Source organism: Mus caroli, chromosome 3 (genome assembly GCF_900094665.2).
Source record: "Mus caroli chromosome 3, CAROLI_EIJ_v1.1, whole genome shotgun sequence".
Lineage (NCBI taxonomy): Eukaryota > Metazoa > Chordata > Mammalia > Rodentia > Muridae > Mus > Mus caroli.
In genome coordinates this window covers 53285966-53291965 of record NC_034572.1, presented here as the reverse complement: position 1 = coordinate 53291965, position 6000 = coordinate 53285966, and positions in this window count along the sequence as shown.

The window sequence follows — 6000 nt, the reverse complement described above, 5'->3', positions numbered from 1 at the left end:
GTCAGCCGACTCTGCGCCCTAGCTACCCCGGTGCTTTTCTGACTGGAAGAGTAGAGGCCTCTCTTGCATGCAGAGAAGCAAAAGGAAATCCTGAACATGTGTCAATACAAATATGTATATATATTAATTTTCCAGATTCTATATATTGAGTTTCATCCATTTGCCAAGCATGATTAGCCATAAGACCTCATGATTAACTCCTAAATGTGGTACTGGAAATAATGTAATACATTTAGGACATTGTTTTACAATATCTGGCTCTTTGCCAAAATGAGTTAGTGCCTGTGTCTTTCCAAGGATAACCATCTGTGATATTGCTTCATAATATGGCAAGATATTAAGTTTAGGAGAAATCCTCGAATGTATCTACATTAGAAGAGACTTTTGCCTTAACAATTCTGTAGGCATATGAATTGCATTAAAATTAATAGGTGTAAAGGCAAAGAGTAATCTATATAAGTGACAAATTGCTCTTCAATAGCTTTGTCCACTTGTTGTAAGGCCAGCAATCCTTCTGAGGTTAAAGATCTAGGGGAGGTTGGATCAGAACTCCCTTTAAGACTATCAAACAAAGGTTTCAACTCCCTTGTAATATACTTTAAATAGGGGTGGAGCCAAGTAATATCACTTAACAATTTTTGAAAATCATTCAAAGTCCTTAAGTTGTCTCTGTGAATAACTATTTTCTAGGGAAAAACAGCTTGATTAGTAAGTCTAAAACCCAAATAATTATAAGGATTCTGAGTTTGTATCCTTTCAGGAGCTATCTGTAATCTTTATCAGTTAAAGCTTTATGTAAACCTCTATAACACAAAAGCAAATCCTGGGTGTCTTTTCCAGGCAAACCAGGACAATTTCTTAACTGTCCAAAAACAGTCTTCTTAAAGGAACAGTATTTTTTCTTATAAGTTGCATAAGCAATTTCAAGCTTGAGAATTAATAGCNTCTGAGGGATGAACAATTTTAAGCATTGTAAGCTCTGACATATAATATTGACTATTAATATACAACTTAAAGTTTGATTGTTCAACATTTTAAAACACCATCTACAGCACACAATTTAACTATCTGTGCTGAAGCAGGAGAAAACTCAAAAGAATAAGTGTGTGATCCAATTCACATATACTTTTCTCCCATAGAAAGGCTGATTTTTAAACACAGTAAATGGGATGCATGCATGCATGAATTTATAGAAGGTACAGAAGCATGCATAAAACAATTTTTAACTTATCTTAGGATAATGATTATCAATTTTACTTAATATGATGGTATGCAATAGATCAAATATGAATATTCTGTAATAACCAAATTAATGGCTGTTTGGAACAAGGAACAGACACATAGTCAGGTTCTTAAGACACAATTTTTGTTATAGTTTTTCTAAAATATATGAATTTATCTTAAAATTCTTTATTAGCACTACAGTGGCTTTATAGGGTGTTAAAACTTTACTTTGAGGTGAAGAAGGATGATTTTACAACAATGTTTTCTCTTGCCAAAGATTTGTTGTGGACACATAAATAAAATGAGCAGTTAATATTTAATTACCATTGATTATAATTGATAACAATTGACCACAGAAGTTTCCTCTGCTTCCTGTGAAACCTTTTTGTTTCTCACCAGTAATTTTGAATCTCACTAGATAGCACCTAACAAAGGTTTAAGTTGCTTTAAGCCCTCAAGGTGAGGTCTTAGCCAACTAACATCTCCTGGAAGCTTTTGAAAATAAAATTTTGAAGCAAATCATTTTTTCCTTCTTAGATTTTCTGTACCACTATTTTCTTTTTTCTAATTCTTTTTTTTTTTCACTTTTATTTTTTTTATTACGTATTTTCCTCAATTACATTTCCAATGCTCTCCCAAAAGTCCCCCATACTCCCCACCCCACTTCCCTACCCACCCATTCCCATTCTTTTGGCCCTGGCATTCCCCTGTATTGGGGCATATAAAGTTTGCAAGTCGAATGGGCCTCTCTTTCCAGTGATGGCCGACTAGGCCATCTTTCGATACATATGCAGCTAGAGACAAGAGCTCCGGGGTACTGGTTAGTTCATCATGTTCCAACTATAGGGTTGCAGATCCCTTTAGCTCATTGGGTACTTTCTCTAGCTTCTCCATTGGGAGCCCTGTGATCCATCCAACTATTTTCTATTATATACCTAAAAACCCTAAGTATTAAAAGATATCACCTCTGAGTCTTATCTGGAGTTACAGCTACTCCCCAGAACTTAAAAGCTCAATGTGTGAGAGCAAGGATTTAAAGTTAACTTTATTTAGAACAACATCTGGCTAGGTCTGCAACAAGGCTCTTTTAGCTAAAAGGAAGGGAGGAAGAGCTGAAGTCCCAGGAATTTCCCTATCATCGTTTGTGAAACAAAAGAAATGCCACATGAGCCTCACTGAGGTTGCTCCCCTCCCAGCTCAGAGACAACCCAAATGCAAACATTTCTCAATCTGAGCACTCTGTCAGAGTCCTGGCCCAAAGATTAGCCCTATTTTGAAGTATCTTTAAAGATACTGTTTTCTTGGGTTCATGACTCCAACCCTGAGTTACCAATTTTTTTTCTTTTAAAGATTTATTTATTGATTATATGTAAGTACACTGTAGCTGTCTTCAGACACTCCAGAAGAGAGAGTCAGATCTCATTACGGATGGTTGTGAGCCACCATGTGGTTGCTGGGATTTGAACTCCGGACCTACAGAAGAGCAGTCAGGTGCTCTTACCCACTGAGCCATCTCACCAGTCCCTGGGTTCTTCTTCTAGGAAGAACTGTAAACTTACTCAAAAACCAAGCTCAGTTTTTATGTGGGAGATGGGGATTTGAATTCAGGTTCTCAGGTTTGCAGAGCAGGCTTTCTTACCCACTGGCTTTTCTCCACAGCTCAAGTCTATCAGATTCTACAACCTTTAAGACATCTTTTTATTTATAAAGAAATAAAAATCCAGGAATACAGAACCGATGGGATGGTTTAACAGGGAAATTGTTTGCTGCATAAGCCTGACAACCTAAGTTCAATTCCCAGAACTCACATGAAGGAGAGAACCAACTCTACAAATCTGCCCTTTGAGGTTCACATGCTGTACCACAGCACATGTGTGCCCACAACCACATTCAGACATCATGCATAGTGCTAATGATAATGATAATAATAGTAATGTTTTTTCCTTGAAAAGAAATCCAGGAATATATACAACTGAATCTTTATGACATTAATTGGTATTTTTTTTCTTTTACTGCACTAAGTGGTGATTTATGTAAATTCTGTTTCTGCTTACTTTTCTTCCCCTTAATATTAGGAATTGAACCCAGGGTCCTCAACAAGCTAGGCAGGTATTCTATTCTTCAGCTATACTCGCAGCCCCATTGTTACTTTTTAAAAGGGTTTCATTACATTGCCAGGCTGGCCTCAATTTCACCCTGTTGCTAAGGCATGCTTTAACTTTTCATCCTCTTCCCTCAGCCTCCTGAGTATCTGGTATTCTGTTACAAGCAAAAGGTTGCCGGCCCCTTTAAGAGCTCCTTAGTAGATAATCAACCTCTACCAGGGCTTTTCCAGCTGTACTTGACTCCCAGCCACTGTGCAGTGTAACTTATTAGTTTCTGCTATGCAAATTGAGACTGCCTTTTAAACAAGTTAAACTAAATCAAAGGATGGACAGCCAGCAGATTTTAACCATTTTTTTTTCACATGAAACACAGAACAACAATCATTTAAACAACAAAACTAAAACGAACATAAATAGACATACATATGGACAAATGGTGAACCAAGGACAGACAATAGACAGAGAGGAAATAGAACTTAATATCTCAAAGGGACCCAGATATCCTAACTAGAACTAAGAATATCTCCATAGGAGCCAGAGAGGAAGCAGGACGTCTCCCAATTTTCTTCTGTCCCTAGGAGAGCTCTGAAATAGCTTATTTTCATTTTCTTTCTTTTTTGCTAAAAGATCCCAAACAGTTGATAACTGCTTTTCTGAAACTTATTCTCTCTCTCTCTCTCTCTCTCTCTCTCTCTCTCTCTCTCTCTCTCTCTCATGTTCAAATTCTAATTCTTTATCTCCTTCTTCTGGGAATTCTGCCAGAGAAGGGAGAGGAGGCACAGTGGTAGCTTCTGATAGTTACTCCCCAATAAGAAAAGGTGGTTGCAGGGACCACATCCAGATCCTCATTAGCTAATTTATCATTTAAATCTCTGCCTACCTTTCGCCATTTTTTTACAGTGTATCTCTGCCCCATCTATAATAAACCATGGACATGCCTGGTCTATGTAAATAAAAAAGTTTATCAAATCTTTCTTTTTAACTCTAACTCCTTTTTCCCTGAGAGACATCTTTAAGCCTTTAATGAAGGCTGACTCTTTAGTTTTCTTCCCATTTCTCAGTGGAGATGAATCATTTACCGAGGGCTACTTTCTCCCATGAGCCCTGAGAGCGGTCCTCCACTACTTATTTTTTCTTGGGGTCGCAATGAACTTCTCTGGAGGAGTAAAACTCCATAATCTCCACCTAAGGTAAAGGTCCATACCTCAGCCACACGTTGAGGTGCCACTTGTCCTGTACAGCAGGACCCAGTTATTCTTGGGTGCGAAGGGGACCACAAACCTGAAGAGAAATGACCGAGAAAGAGAAGAGAGACCAAGCAAAGAGTTGTCAAAGTCTCAGTTTATTAGGCTGAAACGCCAGGTTATAAGCACACAGCAAGGGGAAATAGGGAGGGGCTGAGGGGGAATTAACAAGGAACAAACAAGTGGGCATCTGGGGACATGAAGGCAGAATTCAGACTGCAGGCAGGAGGCACTCTGAGTCTTATCTCCGGAATGTAGATTTCTCCTTAACAGTCCAGGGTGTCAGGCTGGGCTCAGCACATAACTCATGTCCTTAGTAGTCTTGGGAGTCAGGAAGAGATAAGGAAGAGAGGACTATAATTCAAACTTTTAGGGTCTTTGGTGTCAGCAAGAGATAGGGAGGAGGAGGCAACTGGCTCCTTAACACAAGGCCGTTTGGCTTATTAGGGTGAGAAGCTGTGAAAGGCTTAATTTCTCACTGTATGGTCTCCAACAAAAATCTGTATGACAAGAACTTCAAGTCTCTGAAGAAAGAAATCAAAGAAGATCTCTGAAGATGGAAAATTCTCTCATGCTCATGGATTGGCAGTATTAACATAGTCAAAATGGCTATCTTACGGAAAGCAATCTACAGACTCAATTCAATCCTCATCAAACTTTTAACTCAATTCTTCACAGAGTTAGAAAGGGCAATTTGCAAATTCATCTAGAACAACAAAAAACCTAGGATAGCAAAAACTATTCTAAAAAACAAAAACAAACAAACAAATAAAAAATCAAAAAACAAACCTCTCATGGAATCACCAATCCTGACTTCAAGCTGTATTATAGAGCAGTTGTGATAAAAAAAAACTCCATGGTACTGGTAGAGTGACAGACAGGCAGATCAATGGAATAGAATTGAAGACCCATAAATGAACCCACATACCTATGGTCACTTGATCTTTGACAAAAGAGCTAAAACCATTCAATGGAAAGAAGACAGCATTCTCAACAAGTGGTTCTTTGATCACCTGGTGGTTAGCATGTTGAATGGGAATTGATCCATTCTTACCTCCTTGTACAAAGCTCAAGTCTAAGTGGATCAAAGACCTCCACATAAAATCAGTGACATTGAAACTTATAGAGGAGAAGGTGGGGAAGAGCCTCAAAGATATGGGCACAGGGGGGAAATTCCTGAACAGAACACCAATGACATATGCTGTAGGATCAAGAATTGAGAAATGGGACCTCATATAATTTCAAACTTCTGTAAGGCACAGGACACTGTCAATAAGACAAAATGGCAACCAACAGATTGGGGAAATATCTTTACCAATCCTAAATCCAATATGTGGCTAATATCCAATATATATAAAGAAATCAAGAGGATGGAATCCAGAAAACCAAATAACCCTATTATAAATGGGGTACAGTGCTGTACAAAG